The sequence below is a fragment of the Bactrocera neohumeralis genome, chromosome 6, assembly GCF_024586455.1.
Source record: "Bactrocera neohumeralis isolate Rockhampton chromosome 6, APGP_CSIRO_Bneo_wtdbg2-racon-allhic-juicebox.fasta_v2, whole genome shotgun sequence".
Lineage (NCBI taxonomy): Eukaryota > Metazoa > Arthropoda > Insecta > Diptera > Tephritidae > Bactrocera > Bactrocera neohumeralis.
The window spans coordinates 68074346-68091584 of record NC_065923.1 but is presented as its reverse complement, the minus strand read 5'-3'; the positions used below and the strand labels follow the sequence as shown (position 1 = coordinate 68091584).

The 17239-nt window shown below is 36.5% G+C and overlaps 1 protein-coding gene across 1 annotated transcript in view; it reads right to left on the bottom strand.

Moving 5' to 3' along the window:
* Window positions 1–17011, bottom strand: part of LOC126761138 (gamma-aminobutyric acid receptor alpha-like) — a 45149-nt gene extending 28138 nt beyond the window's left edge. Inside the window, exon 1 of the mRNA XM_050477091.1 lies at window positions 16853–17011. The gene's annotated coding sequence lies outside the window, so the exon portion shown is untranslated. The remainder of the gene's footprint in view (window positions 1–16852) is intronic.
* Between the last annotated feature and the right edge of the window lie 228 nt (window positions 17012–17239).

Genomic DNA, 17239 nt, shown 5'->3' with positions numbered 1-17239 from the left:
GATAATCGCAAATTATTGGTATTTTTCTCCTAAAGGTATACTACATTCTTTAATTTTTTAATTGGTCTACAGTTTTATCTTTAAAAACTTTCCAAAAAAATTGTGCCATCAGCCTGAAAGTATGCAAATTTTGAGCGATTTTCAAAATTTTTAATTTATTCATGCAAATCGCAAATTATTGGTATGTTGCGCCTAAAGGTATACTACATTTTTTAAATTTCTTCAATTGGTCTTCCATTTTATACTTAAAAACATTCCAATAGACAGCAGACAAAGCAATTTTTTCCTAACAAAGACCATAGTAACATTACTATATTCAAAATTGTAAAGTTGCACCTGAACTTTTCAATGCTTTACTCTAAATCTCATAACTCTCATTAGCAACTTTTTAAGTGGCTCTTCAATAACAAAAAAAAATACCTTCTCCTTCAATTTACTTCTTCACCTCAATTACGTTGAAAATCACGCGCCGTAAGTTAATTTAACAAAAATTAATAACTTACTCAAAAATACTTAGATTTATGTGCTTTTATTTGCGTGGCACGATTTTGCACTACGCGCTGAAAAGTATGCTTAGCGTGAGAGCGAAAATTTGTTTGCAAACAAAAGGCGCACAAAGAATATGCAAAATTGCAAGTAAAGCAAAAATGAAAAGGAGTCATGCTAATAGCAAGCAGACGGAAGCCTAGTGAAATGCAGGAGTCCAAGAAAGGAGGCAGCAAAAGCTATGACAATGATGATGATGATCATGAGAAATTAGCGCACATATATATGGTATACTATAAGTAGATTATTATTAGAAGGAGTGCATAGCTCATCAATTATGCAAAAATTAGAATTTAATGACAGTAAGAAAGAGGAAAGAGGAAGAAAGGAGAAAGAAGGGTGAGCTCATATATAAAAAATATATATGAGAAACATATATTTCTATGTGTGTATATACCAGCAGTAAGTATTTATTGAACCTTAAACAAGCTGATGCTTCAATCGAATAAACTTGCTTACCCACTAACCTCATTTGAAAATATGAAAAATTTTAGCTCAGAATTTCTTTTATTTCTCAGATCATGATATATTATTAACCGAGCTCGGTTATCGTTAACTAGTAATCTTCATTGAATTTCACACTTGCTTGTGCGACAGCAATTTAAAGACATTACACATTTATACGGATGACTCGAAAAAGGAGGAAAGAGTTCGCGCGGGGATATATATGACTTTTAAGCCGCTGGACCACTGCAGTATATTTCAAGCAGAGCTCTTCGCTAAAGTCGCGGACCCAGCCAGAGTTTATATCTACGTAGCAACCAAGCAGCAATCAAGGCTTTAACATGGTTTCGTGATTCGCCCAGAAGTGTCTTGGAAAAGATGGCGCAGAGAGAGTGTCACCAGAACCAGGCGACATCAGCTTTACTAGGCGCCAGGTCATAAATGCGTAGACGACAATGAGATAGTGGACGAGATTGCAAAGAGTGGTGTACAGGTGTCCACCTAAAACGTGATCAATACTGGAAAATCCATGCATTGTCTAAACGCTGAACCTGATAGGATCATGAAAGAGAAAATCAAAAGGCGATGGAGCGATCTAACTAAGTGCAAAACTATAAAAGTCAAGAACGGCAGATCGGAAGTATACAAAGTTTCTTTACTAGGCGCCACTAGTCATAGTCAGCTGGTGCGTAGACGACAATGCTGAAATTTGGACGAAGGGAAACAATGGTATGTTCATTAGCAAAATTTGGGAGCATTGAACATTGCGGTATGAGACACTGTAATGTATCGTCAGTGTAAGAAGTATCGTCAGATACTGTTGGAATTTGCATTAAGTGTAAGCATTCTAAAGGATGACTGCTCTTCATGGACTTTGTTGTGGAACACCACCTGGTATCGAAGAGGACCGAAACTGGTCTGCGTGACTCGTTAGCCTAGACGAACCTAACCTAACAAGTCTAAAATTAGTTCGAAATTTTAATATTGGGAGAGTTCATTAGAGGGATACGTATATATCAAACTGCATGCTTATATCCGATGAAATTCTCCACTCTGTAATACAAGTCACGTTCGATTCGTCAGTCATCTGCTCGCTAATTTTAAATTCTACTAAGCGCTGGCTATAACCGAAAAATTTAGTCAATATTAAGGGGTATCGAAGAGAGTGATAAAAAGGTATCGTCTTGTGCTGATGTAGAGGAGTCATTGGGAAAAGGTCGGGTCTCTCACCGAAAAAGGTCCTCTGGCTCTACGACATGGTAGACAAGCCCATTATTTTCTATGGAGTCTTTGCGTGGTGAATGGTTCTGGAAAAGATCATACATCATCATCTTGCACATATTACCCGTAGACATCATCGGAAGGTGTATGGCTGCCAAAGTTGCTATTAGACTCAGAAAATCTGGGTTCCTAAAAGAACACGTGCCTGAAGACTCGGAAATCCTTACATATTTTGATTTCATACCGGATCACCGGAGTCGCCAAACTGAACTGCGGCGAGGGAGTTGTGGGTGGGAAGAAGCCGTAGGAGGAGAGGAGCAGTGAGCTTCCTTCCGGATGGGTCAAAGCTTGGGGGAAGGTTGGTGGAAGGGCTTACTGTCAGGAGCACTCTATCAACTCCAGCATGGAGTGTCTTTGTAATAAGACTGTTATGGGTATCAGACCACAGCGGAATGCAAGGAAAGGCACCCTAGAATCGCTATCGGTAGAATGGGAGCGGGTCTGGGCCCCGTATAATCTTATTTTCTACTACTAGATTGCAGGGCTTTGCGAAAGCTTAGCCAGCTTGGGGCCACCATCGGTTTCTTTGTAAGACTAGCATCTCCGGCTGTTTGGTGACACAAAAATGAAACAGGGGACGAAAAAATGCACCGATGATACTACCTAGCCATTTTCCAAAAAACATCGACAGTGTAAATCACGGCCTTACAACTTAGGTAACAATCGTACAGAAAAACAGACTTGCAACCCGCTGTCATATAAAATCAATTTCCACATATGCAACACTCACTCTTTAACTATGCGTTCACAGATATCCGTTAGCTGCAGTTACCCAAACCTAAACAATTGTACGAAATACTTGTATATACATATCCATACATACATATGACATATGCGATTATGTTAATGATGTTCTTACTCGTACGCTTACACTTGTGTGAAAAATCAACTTGAACACGTTCAGCAAAATTTATTCTCAACCCTCAAAAATCGATGTATGTATTTTTGCCTTCAGCTAAAACGCATATACGGCATAAATTTTCATAGCCTACACTATCCAATATTAGTTGTTTCTTTTAGTTTTGTGGGCTCGTATGTATACTCAGGCAAAAATATTCTTAAAAGCATTCTTAGTAGATTATCAGACGCTCATTGCTAAGTTGGTCTACTGAACTTGGCCTACTTACTAAAGTATTGTTTTTGCTGGGCTGATGAATTGATTGATTTATTGTGAGAGAAAGATTTGGTAGAAGTGTGTATAGTATATATTTAGCTTAGGTAATTTAATTAGTTTAGTAATTCAGAAATGTTTACAGTTGTTTTAGTGTTAAAAATTTTATTGAAAAACTACAGGTTTTGAGTTTTCGAGGTGTTATTAAGGAATTAAATAACACTCGTTATACCTGAACCTATATAAAGTTTGCGAGTTTGACGATGAGTGAAATTATTCCACAAGAAGTTCCATTAAATTTTTTGTGCGGAATCAAATTTCTGGTGCCAAATGTTCAGAATGTTGAAAAAGACCTTTGGTGATAATCGTTTGTCGCTAACAAGTGTTTTGGATTGGTACAAATTACTCAGAGAGGATCAGGAACGACAAATCACGTCCAGGATGGCCTTCGACATCAACTGATAATCAACACGTCAATAAAATAAATGAATTGGTGCTTGAAAATCACTGATTAACCGTCAGAGATCTTAATGGCATCGTTGGAATATCGGAAGAATCAGTGAAAACCATAAGAAAAATAAAATCACGATTGGTTCCAAAATCATTAAATTTTTTCGAAAGACAGCATCGCGTTAACGTCTGTGAAACAATGCTTTCCGAATACCAAGATGTAACGAAACATATTATTACTGGCGATGAATCTTGGCTCTGTGCTTACGACCCGAAAATAGATAATCAATCGTGGCAAAGGTGAGTCGAAGTCGAAAAACCACGTCAAAGCGGGTCGAAAATTCAATGTTATGTTGACAGTTTCCTTCGTTTATCCACGATAATGCACCGTCACATACTGCATTGATTTTTCATGAGTTGTTCGCCAAATTTTCATCCAATATTGGGATTCGTTGACTTCTGGCCACTGAGCAAACTCAAGCGACCGCTCCGGGGAATCCGTTTTGAGTCAATTGAAGACACTAAACGAGAATAGCTTGAAGCATATTGCGGAAAGTGACTTTAACAACTGTTTCTAGAATTGAAAAAAACATTGACACAAATGCATTGAGACCAAAGTGGTTTACTTTGGAAAGGACGACATAGATTTTAAAGAATAAATTAAGAATTTTAAAACTATGAACAAAATCTTACATATTAATTATATTATTGCTCATAGTAGTATATTAATGAACAGCGTGACGAGTTAAGCCGATTTTTCCATGTACATCTATATATACGCGAACTTCATAGTCCCTCAGAGAGATAACGATCTCAAATTTTGCACAGGTTCCTCTAACACCAAGAAGTTGCCCATTTGTCGGAATCAGCGATATCGGACAACTATAGCATATAACTGCCATAGAATCTTACAGTCCTTGCATGGAAATTGTGCGCGGATTGTTATACAAAACCCCTCTACATTCTCCAAATATATTATCCAGATAGCACCTGTATAGCATATAGAAACAATACAAACTGAAGACAAAAGGAGCCAGTCCTTACAATGACAAGATTTTACAGATATTTTCATAGTTAAAGAAAAATCATCGATCGAAAAATGTTGTGAAGAGCATTATGAGGGTATTTTCGAAGTAATAGGTTAGGCTCCCACAGACTTACAACTTCTTTGTAATGTCAGATGGCGGTTCAGTTTCATACGAGCAGGGCTTTACGTCGTCCAGGACGTCAACGCTTTGTGCGATGTTTAATAGAGACTTGATAGATAATTCTGAAACTTCCTAGTTCCTTGAACTTCGAACCTCCAGATATCTAAGCCGTGCTGGTGATAAGGCCGGACAGAAACAGCGGAGATGTTCTAGCCTCTCTTTCATAACTACTTCCCTGCACTTTCGGCATGTGTCATCGTTAATATATATGTATATCGCTTGTGATTCCAGTAAAGTTTGACCTGTGACTAGGCTCACAACTATCCTGTAGTCTTTACAAGACTGTGAGTAAAAGCATGAGAGTTTTCCTTACTTTTCCTCGCACATATATTGCCGATCCTGCAAGCCGTTAAGGCAATCCATCTTGCCTTTCCACATGTCAGCCCTTTCCGAAATTTTGTTATGCATCATTTTTAGCTAAGTGACAAGTTCAACGACAAAATTTCAAATGGATCTGAAAGTATTAAATATGACAGTATTTTGTCTCAAATTCGATGGTTCAAACTACCGATCGCAAGTGGCTGAAATTAAACCACCAACCGTTTTAGTACTATTTTTGGTGAGTCTCAGTTAGATACCATTCAAAAAGATGCTCCGCTTTACATAAGTTTCTTTCGCTCTAGCATCCCAAATTTATTTCAGAGAGCTGTGAAAGATATTGCCCTCATTATGATGAAAACTGAATATTCGCAAAGTCAAAAACTCCAACAACTAGTCATCCTTAGCCAAGGCTCCGCATACTGACACTCTTAGTTCCTAGTTTCTGGAGTTGAAATTTGTGTATGATATGCTCGGACATAATTCCAATCATAATACTGTGTCTGTACTGTCTGAAGGTAAAAGTACTTTGACCGGTTTCTCACCTGTGATAGCACAAATTAAGTTTGTCAGACATTATATATTAGAAAGTAATGCTCCAGAAGAGAGATGCTATAGTTTGCACTATTGTAGACAGCATTTGGCGGAGCTGAATGGCTTTGGCCATTTGCGAGTATTTTTAGAGTATAATGGAAAGCCACACGTAGAAATGTGTTTTCTGCCTTTAAGTTTTTACTTATGGTTTTTTAAATTTTTTACTTAATTTCTAATAATCGATTTAGTTTTTTTAGGCCAACATTCAATACCTAAAAGGGACATACACAATTTATATATCCTCTAAAGTAACAAGAAACCCAATTAAATTTTTATTCATGTTTGTTAACCTTACGACATCATTATCAAGTCTCTTATTTTATTCTCAATAGCACAGTTTGTCACTCATCAGTTATTCAATTTAGTCACATTAAGACCCTAGTTAAATTACAAACTGCTTAAATGACTCGTTTCGGCTGAGTATTTTGCTTTACGCAACAGCGCCACAAACAGAAAATTCATGGTCAAGGGCTTGCTTAGATTTCTTTTTTTGCATAATGAAAAAAAACCTTAAGCGTAAGCGCGATAGAAGAAGAGTGGCTGAGTGGCAGAAGCAGGAGGTGGATAGAGTTATGCAGCATTGATGAGATTTGATCAACAAATTCACGACCAAAGCAGGCGAGCAGTACAAATTCAACCGCACATTTATTACCACCACACCAATACATGCTTACGTACGTATGTACATAACTTGCAAGCGGCAGTAAGCGGACTAAGCGAATTCCCAGCTGACGATGGTCATGTCAGTTGTCACAATGGACGACAAATACACACTTCGCCTACCAAGCGACGACTGTGCCTGCGCCGCCTTGCAATATACATAATCATAATTATGCAATACAGCAGCAACAACAGCCACGATGCTATGGAAATTCGTTGCATCAAAGTTGCAACAACAAAAAAGACACGGAGCGTAAAGCTCCTGGCAGTTGAAGAAGCAGGCGTATAAGCGACCAGCCTGTAAACATTTCTAATGGTCGCTGCCGGTGGCGAAGTCTCAAGCTTCAAATGTTCTACCCTCATTCACTCAACAATCCAGTTGACCGTCACCACAAATCCCCTGATACAGAGGCTGGTCACAATATGAGGTGCCAATGTGGCTATGAAGTTGTGTGTGCGCTGGTTTGTTGTTGTATTGATGCAGATAATTTAATATTGAACATTTCATTTCATTTCCATATGTTCGAAAAATGATAGCAATGATAATGAAGCTGCTAATAGCAATTATGCCTTTCCATCAGCGAGTGGCGTTTCCGTTTGTAGCTGAAGGCGTCTGTAGGGTGTCACGGTGCCATGTGGTTCAAATTAATTTGATTAAGTGCATTCGATGGCAATGCAAAGCGAATTTTTAAAGATCTGCGTGCTATGACTAACTTGGAGGTTGGTATGAGGCTATGCTAAATGAAGAATAGGTTGCTGGTCGTCTATTATGGAAACTTATTCTAATGGCGTTAGTGACGATAATCGTGACAAACTTAATTTACTGCTTCCCGATCCAAAACGGGTTAGATCGTCGAAACAAACTGTAAACTGAGCTATAACAAAAGCTCTGTCAGGAACGGGAAGGACCTCCCCAACCTACCAAACGAGGTGCGACTTCTTCAATCTACTCCTGGAGAAAATAATTCGACTTGCAAAGCTAATTAGAGAAGGTACCATCCTCTATAAGAGTGTACAGTTGCTGGCGTACGCGTATGATCTTGATATCATTGGCCTCAACAACCGCGCCGTTAGTTCCTCTTTCTCCAGACTGGATAAGGCAGCGAAGCAAATGGGTTTGGTAGTGAGGCAAGATGAAATATCTGTCTTCAAACAAACAGTCGTCGCACTCGCTACTCGGCTCCCACGTTACTGTTTACAGTCCTAACTTCGAAGTCGTGCATCGTCCTGCTATGTATATGGTGCAGAGACATGGATGATGACAACATCTGATGAGTCGGCGTTATGAGTTTTCGACAGAAAGGATCTGTGAAGAGCTATGGTCCTTTGCGCATTGGCAACAGCGAATACCGATGGATGGAACAATGAGCTGTACGAGATATACGATGACATTAACATAGTTCAGCGAATTAAGCGACAGCGGCTACGCTGGCTAGGTCATGTCGTCCGATTGAATGAAAACACTCCGGCTCTGAGAGTGTTCGACGAAGTACCCGCCGGGAGAAGCAGAGGAAGAGGAAACTCCACTCCGTCGGAAAGACCAGGTAAAGAAGGACCTCGCTGCACTTGGAATCTCTAATTGGCGCCAAAGAGCGGAGAAGAAAAACGACTGGCGCGCTGTTGTAAACTCGGCTATAACCCCGTAAAACTATTATACTCTGTAGCAACATGTTGCAAGAGTATAAATATTCGTCAGTACTAACATAAGTAAGTATATAACCTCCCTCGTACATTTAAGCAGCGCATTTCAGGCTATACGAGCAACTGCTCTGTTCTATACATAATTTCTACTACAGACTACCATCTTTTCGCCATTCAACCACACTCAATCATTTAAAAGACGCCTGCAGCCCAGTAACTGGTCAGCCGAACATCTGATTGAGCAACGATTTTTTGCTTTTAGTTTGAAGAAACGTACACTTGTTTCGAGCGAAACAAATCTGTATCAAAGGAAAGAAAACTGAGCCGCTTACTTGCTTAAAAGCTCGCAGTGTAAGAGTATTTGTGCTTTTGTTTTGCATTTCGTGTGTACCGTTAGTTATTGCGTGGTTCCAAACAAAGAACAACCAAAAAATCAGAGTTAAATTTGAACACAGTTCTCGTATTGTTGCATGAAAGGAGTATTCATAAATATGCTGGCACGCACTTCAGCAATCAAATGGTCGTTTTATGCATTACTTCAAGAATCCACTGTTTTAATTATTATGTACGGAACTTAAATCTTCTCCTTACTATCCAAATAAATTGTTATCCTCTGACACATTTGGACTCAGATTTGAGGCAAATTTTGTTGCTTTGCTAATTGTTGTCCTTATAAAAAAAATTTTGAAGGTTTTTTATAAAAGAACTAGTCATTCCTATTGAGTGTTGAAACTATTAAATTTTTGATATTAAAGAGTGAGAATTTTTCATATTAACTTCTCTTCTATAACAGAGAAAAGATCATTCTAGTTGCTAACATTTGAGTTTTCGCTGGAAGGGGGCAGTTTCATATTCATAATCCTAAATGACCTCCGCATCAAAAGCAATGATTGTATGGTCTGGGCTGATGGTTACCATGAGTCTATAGATGGCGGAGCAGAAAACATAAATCTTTCGGATAATCTCACGAAAAATGGAATAAATAATGCCGCTCAATATTGTGATAAGCGCTTTCCGAACCTCTTCAAGGTACACTGTTAGTCAGTATAGCTTCCATTGACATCCAAGGAAATGATTTTGCGCTTTTACACTGGCTATCAGAGCCATCTACAGCAGCAGAACGAAAGGAATGTAAAATAAAAGCATCACAACGTTGCAGCAACGGTGGCAAACCTCATGCAAAGGACGGTTAGTTCGACAACATGGATACTTGGATTTCCAGCTGACCCAAATACTCAGTGGCCATGGGTGCTTTAGAAGCTACCTTTAGAAATTTCGGCGTGATTTTAGTCTGTACACTATCCGACATGCACAGCATGTATAGAAGACTCTGAAAACATATTATTGTGTTGTCGTCGGTTTTTAAGTATAAGGAAAAAGCTGAACAGCTGCAGATTCCGGTAGGGCTCCATTCTCCAGCGAGTAAAAAATGAAGTTGTGTAAAACCATGGGCTCTTCTCTCAAGGGACGGCATTACCAACATGATAAACTTCACCAAGAAGTTCATTGTTACTCTTAGCAGCAAGTCTGAATGGAATGATTCCAGTCTCGAAACTGCTTAGGTATAGTACAACTAAGTGGTAAGCTGATGGCTCAAAAACGGCTGAGGAAATTGGTGCAGAAGTCGCAGGGCCACGCATGGGAAGTCCTCCGAACATTTTTCAGGCAGAAGCCTTTGCCATAAGTCGGTGTGTGGAGATAAATATCAACTATCGTCACGAACGTATAACCAAACTTAGTGATAGTCAAGCGGCACTTAAATCATCTCTGTCTCTGTCATCTAGATCAAATCGCTACCGGTGCAGGAGTGTAGAGAACGGCTGAATAGTCTATCGGAACGTAATCAAGTACATCTCATCTGGGCACCCGGTCACAAAGGTATAACTGGGAATGAACTGGCTGATGAGCTCGCCCGTTTCGCAGCATCCACTAACATGGTAGAACTGGAACCCTTCATCGCGGTAGGTTCTCATACTATAAAAGAGCTGTTCCGCAAGAAAGTAGGAGTAAGCAGGGAGAAGTATTGTCAACAACTCCAAGGCATGCGCCATGCCATGTTGCTAAGGGGGGTTATAACATCACTTATTTAACATTGTTCTTCTTTCGCAAATTGATGGTTCTGTGACAGGGAGCCTGAAACTCCAGAACACCTGCTAATTGACTAAATAGCAGTCTGCAGATGCAGGATAAAGTTTTCAAGCCTAGCCCAGCTGTATATCGGACTTTATCAATATGCTGCGGCTAGAATAGCCTTTGTGATCTAGGAGAGCACACAATAGATCTAAGTTCACAGTGCAATCCTCATCTGTTTATCCTATCTTATGTTAACAATCTAAGAAAAATATTTTGTACAAATCCGGTCTGCAGTTTAATGGAGTAGTCTGAGTCAAATTTGATCAGAAAGTCGGCATTATGGCTTGGATATTTATTTTTAAGCCTAAGCATTAATATGGGTGGATGATGTGGCCACCTCTCATTCTGAAACTCCTTTTTCGCTTCAAAGTTTGGGTACTCAATCCTAATTAAAAATCAGGGGAACGAACGCACGAGTGATCTGGTTTTTCTAGAGAATGTTGGCTCAAGGCTGACAACCTGGTCCCACAGAAAAGTCTCGGGCACATAACTACCAACGGCGAAAACTATTTTCCTAAGCAAATTCTGCTGAGCAGATGCAGAAATAACAGAAGTAGAGTTAGTTCAAAAGTTAAATAGATTGATGGTGGATGGACTGAAGCGTTGGAGCTATTGTGCTGGCATGAAATAATTGTAGAATTCCATTGCATTAAGCCAAGACACGCACCGGGTTGTGGAGCTGATGGCGATGATGTTAGCGTCACCGTCAGAGAATATAATTTACATTTATTGAATATTTATATTTATTTTCAAAGATTACAATACATTTATATTATTGTTGTTTCCCTTATTTACCTCCATCCATATGCTGCTGTCTATGGTACCGAAAAAATTGCCACGCCACAAACACTAAGTATCATTTAAAGCGTTCATCGCGCCGGTGCTGGCAATATTATTCCCAAAAGTAAAATAAAAGCTTGAGGTAGTGTTAAGCAGGCATTCAAATATAGACAAAAATTAAGTGGTTTGTGGTTGATGCGAGCAAAAAATGAAAACAAAACAAATAAAATGCAAATAAAAAGCGCGAAGGCAAAAACAAATAAAAGTGCGGTCACTTCGCATAAATTCGACGCATTTCGAAATCTTTCAACATTCTGTAGTGTTCAACAAAGAAAGGCATTTAAAAAATATGCCAGCCTCAATATGCAGCATGCGCTGCAGTCAGCGCGGCCAAGTTAAATTCAAATTGAAATGAAAGTGAAACGTAATTGCTGGTGCCGCAGCGCTGGATTTTCCGCTTTCAACAGCGCTGAAAGCAACTGCGGTGCCACGTAACTGAACTAAGAGCACCTTTGGCAAGCTATTGTCTAAAGACAATAAATACAAGCTTGATAAAGCGGCGTAAAATTTGGCGAAGATTAGGAACACAGTAAAAAAAATATAAAAAAACAAGAAAAAACGTTAACTTCGGCTGCACCGAAGCTAATATACCCTTCACAGGTGCATTTATTTTAGTAACTATGTGTTCAGTTTGTATGGTAGCTATATGCTATAGTTCACCGATCTGAACAATTTCTTCGGAGAATACATTGTTGCCTTAGAAAATAATCTATACCAAATTTGGTGAAGATAAATTGTCAAATGTGAAAGTTTTCCATACAAGAACTTGATTCCGATCGTTCAGTTTGTATGGTAGCTATATGTTATAGTTAACCGATCTGAACAATTTCTTCGGAGATTACATTGTTGCCTTAGAAAATAATCTATACCAAATTTGGTGAAGATAAATTGTCAAATGTGAAAGTTTTCCATACAAGAACTTGATTCCGATCGTTCAGTTTATATGGCAGCTATATGTTATAGTGGTCCGATATCCGTTCCGACAAATGAGCAGCTTCTTGAAGAGAAAATTACGTTTGCAAAATTTCAAAAGGATATCTTAAAAACTGAGGGACTAGTTCGTATATATACAGACAGACGGACAGACAGACAGACGGACATGGTTAAATCGACTCAGCTCAACATACTGATCATTTATATATACTTTATAGGGTCTCCGACGCTTCTTTCTGGGTGTTACAAACATCGTGACAAACTTAATATACCCTGTTCAGGGTATAAAAACAAAAAATAAATAATAATAAAGAAATAAAAATAAAAAATTAATAAAAAGAAAATTTAAACAAAAGCAATTAATAAAATTGGTAAGCCTACCAAGCAACCAGCAGACAACCCTTTGTGGCATTGTTTTTATTTTTATTTTTTTATTGCTGTGCGTTAACGTCGTGATAACAAAGTAGTCGCCGATATGCTTACATTAATTGTCTCACATTACTCATACCACCTGGCGGCCCCCACCGCACACAAGTGTTTAGTGCTGCTTCACACACATACCTATACACACACATATTTAATGTCAACTCGTGCATTAATTTTTCTGCTGAATCTGTTAAATTTAAAGAAACTGCCTGTTTATTGTTGTTGCTTTTTCCCCATTGGTCCGGCCGCCTGTTTTGTTCAGTGAAAATTATAAGTTGAGTATACGCCCGGTTGCACAGCCATTGAATGGCGAGCAAAGCCGCAAAAGTTTAATGAAAGTTAATGAATGCGGTTGGCATTTAAATTGACTTCTTCGCTTTGGTGTTGTTGTATAAAAGGAAATAATAATTCTTTGCAGATTTTGAAATCACACGAAAATATCGAAATGTAATTTACGCATAATTTCAATTGGCTTCTGTGTGTGCGCAAGGCGGTAATTGCCCTTTGTATATATATATATTTGTATATATGTATATATTTGTATATATGTGATATTTCAGCTCTACTATTGGGGTGTTAATATGCGCTTAAAGCGTATTTTATTTCAGTTTTATTTCATTTGCTGAAATTTATATTTTTTGATTTTGGTTTTTTGCATAAATTTTCTATGCAAATAGCTTTGGTGAGCCGCTGAAAACAGCTATTTGACCACAAATGCTTCAATTTTTTTCGGGTAGTTTTATGAGCTGTTTATTATTCAGCGCTTAATTGCAGCGGTTCACGCCATTAACAGCTTTTAGTGAGTTAATTGATATATGCACTCGTAAATTTTGAAAATTTTTTACTAATAAACTCATAGAAAGTCTAAATATTTATATTTCTATAAGTGTGTGATGGGCAAATGTTCATATATGTATATATATTACACTCCATTAAAAAAATCAAAGCACCAAACTCTCACAACAGTTTATTAAGTGTAAAGTGCCCATTTGCAATGGTGCCAACTAGCAGCAATTCACACAACAAAATGCACATTTCGCAAGTAACTTTGGCATTTGCATTTAACGCTTTCCGCATAAGTAAAAACTTAAATGCATATGCTTCTGCAAATGTTCGTACACATTGATGACTGTATACTTTTATTGATATCACTTGAGTAAGACTTCAATCTCCGTTGTGATGTCTGTTATGTAAATATTATCAGTGTAGTGGTGCCAAATTGCAAATGTGCAATTTTCCAAGTGATTGTCCAGTTATGCTTTTTACTTGCGTTTGCTTCATTGTGTTGTTGCTGCAAGTGCATATGCTGGCTTATTTGCATAATATTATATATGAATATATGTGAATATTTAATGATGGTTATATACATATACATATATATGAAACATAAGTAAGTTTAAGTAATGCTGGGTTATCACAAGCTGGCTGCTGTTATACAATTTTTGCTATACGTGAGCGATAAGACTTCTGGTTAATTGCAGGTGACTAGTGTAAGCAAATTTGACAATGGTTGTTAGAAAAACGAAAATCATTATGTGTAGTTGGGAGTTGTGGTAGCATCGACCTGATTTTATCTATTTATTAACTATTATAATGTCACATACTAAAATAATGGTATCTGAGTTTCATTAAGGTGCCTCACATACGATCACCAATTACATATATGAAGTAAAATCGGAATCGGAAGTTCGAAAATCTTTATATTAGGTATGTATATGAGCGCTCGGGAAAGTATTGACCCGTTTTAATCCATTTTTGGTACATACAGTTACTATTGTCAGGAAAGGATTCTCTCTGAATTTCAATTTTATATCCCATATCTTCTTCTTAATTGGCGTAGACACCGCTTACGCGATTAGAGCCGACATATTGACCGATATTTTTGGTCAAAAGTCAACTATAGATATTCGATACCGAAAATTACAGTTTTGATAAAATTTGGGAAATTTTTAGTTTTGAGTTGACATACTTTAAAATAATGTTTAGTGAAAATTTTAATGTCGTTATATTAACTATTTCTTGATTAGTGCACTGGAAAGTGAAAGAATCAAAAAGAATTTAAAATTTTGTTATATGGGAAGTAGCGGCAGTTTTAGTCGGATTTCGCCCATTGTCGCATCGCACTGTGATATAATAAAATGAGAACAATAGCATGTACTAAATTTCATCGAAATTGGTTTTTTGGTTCGCGAGTTATGTAATTTCTCTAAAAAGTGGACGATGCCATGCCCATCGGCCAGTTTTCACGCCGGCTCCGATAAAGCCCTCTCATACTATCGCGGAGGTAAATTTTAACGTCTCTGGCTTATTTATTTACTGATTTATTGCTCTTTTAGTAGTTTTTAACAGTACCATTATATGGGGTGTAAGCGAGTTTTCTATCCGTTTACATACATTTTCACAATGTCGGTAGAAACTCTTAATCTATTTGAGCTTAGCAAGTTTGTTTGTTATAGATTTAGTGATTTAAGGGATATGTACTTTAGACTTATTAGAGGGAGGGACCATGAGCACTTTTCCAAAATATTTTGCCCAAGAGGGGCGTCTTGCTATTGCGATTACCTAAGTCAATTATCGGGTTTGCGGTTAATGGAGTTTTTGTGGGCAGTGGTCCGATTGCGATATTATGAAAATGAGAGACTGTATTTTACTCATAACGGTGTAACTTTGTGACTAAAATAGATAAACCTGGGCAAAAACTTGACCTAGGCCTCAAAGGAAATATATAAAACTCGGCCATTACGATTACATTTCCGACAAACCCTCGGAAAAAGGTGCCTACGCGCCGACAGCAGAACTACAGCATCATAAAAAGTAAGAGAATACGTGATTTAAGTAAGACCATAAGTGTTTATAAGTATTGGACGGACGTAAAAAAATTAAAAAAAATTATAATTAAAACTTAAAAAAAAAATTGTAATTTTTTTTAGTTTTAAAAATTTAAAAAAAATTGCAATTTTTTTTAGTTTTAAAAATTAAAAAAAAAATTGTATTTTTTTTTTGACAGACACAAATACAAATTTTTTTGAAAAATTTTCGACGTTTTTGTTGTTTTTTTTTAATAGTTGTAATTGAACATGAAAATTTCTCGTTCACGACCTTGTAAATTATAGTTCGAAGACCTGTGTAAAATTTCATTAGGACCGGTTGAGTAATTCGCCAGAATTATTGATATCAGACTTTAAAAACACAGTTGCGTGAAAAATGCGTTTCAAGTTTTAAGTGACTATATAGCTGACCTCGAGAGCGCAAAATTTCAAGGCTGTAGCAGCTAAACTATTACTCAGATCAAGATTAGGACAATATTATAGCGGATTTATAAATATAAATAAAATATTAATTTTTTTGAAGCCCATATAACCCCTTAAGGCACTGAATACTTTAATTAATACTCGAAAAAACATTTTTTTTTTTTCAAAAACAATTTTTATACATTTCAGTTATGTAAATTTATATTTAATGCATTGTCATGTAGTTAAAATTTCGGCACATTTTCCATACTAAACATATATATTTTGGTGCTGCTATCCAAATTTCTAAAAATTGATTAGAATGGTTACACAATAAACAAAAAGTACACTATTTTATGTATATTTAATTTTTTTGGTAATTTGCTACAAAATATAATTATATTATAATTTTTTTGGTAAACTTTTTAAATTAATATTAGTTTAAATGTTTTTATTTTAACTAATTAATTTGTTTTGTCACTTCGATTTCAATTTAGTATAGACAATTATTTTTTTCACGTTTCCGTTTTATAGACAAAAATATATAAAAAAAATTAAAACTAGGTAAAAATTACAAAAAATTATGAATTATTATAATAAATAAGAAAAAATGTTTAATTATTTGCAATTTAAAATTTTTTTTAATTGCTTGTAAATGTCAGTTTAAATAATAAATATTTTAATATAAATTAAAAATAAATCATTTTATTTCATTGTTAAATTATTAAGTATTTTTGTTTATTTTTTGTATATTTTTATTTATTTATGAAATAAAAAAAAATTAATTTAATGAAAAAAATCAATTGAACTACATATTTATTTTTATGAAATATTTTTTGACGCTTTCCATATATTTTTTGCTCTGAGTGCTGGATTATAGAATAATTTTTTTCATTGAATAACGGTTTGCGAAATTGTTTTGCCTCAGTTCCAAGAAATATTTTCAGTTAATATGCATATTTATATTTGGTTTGAACACGCCGAAAAATAAATTTATTATTTATTTAAAGAAATTTTTTTTTAAACCTTCCACATACTTTTTTTATATACAATATTTTTTTTTTGACAACAATTTGCAAAATTAACTTTTTTCTCAACTAAACACAATTTCGAAAGCACATCTATTATTTGTGCTTTCACTTTAAACCGTTAGGAGCTTTTCGAATTTGCTGCCAATGAACGACAGAACGCGCCAAACGCGCAACACCGACTGAACCGAAACGAATTAAAGGGCGCGCTTTTTACATGCTGCAACACGCTCAACAGCACACAAACAAACACACAGCCACGCACACACAATGACAGCTACGGAAAATCTAAATGGAAAACACAAATGCATAGGAAAAGCAGAAAAACCAAAGACGCATGCAGAACAATGCAGACAAATAGACAGACAGCTAGCAAGCATATATATCCATGTGTGT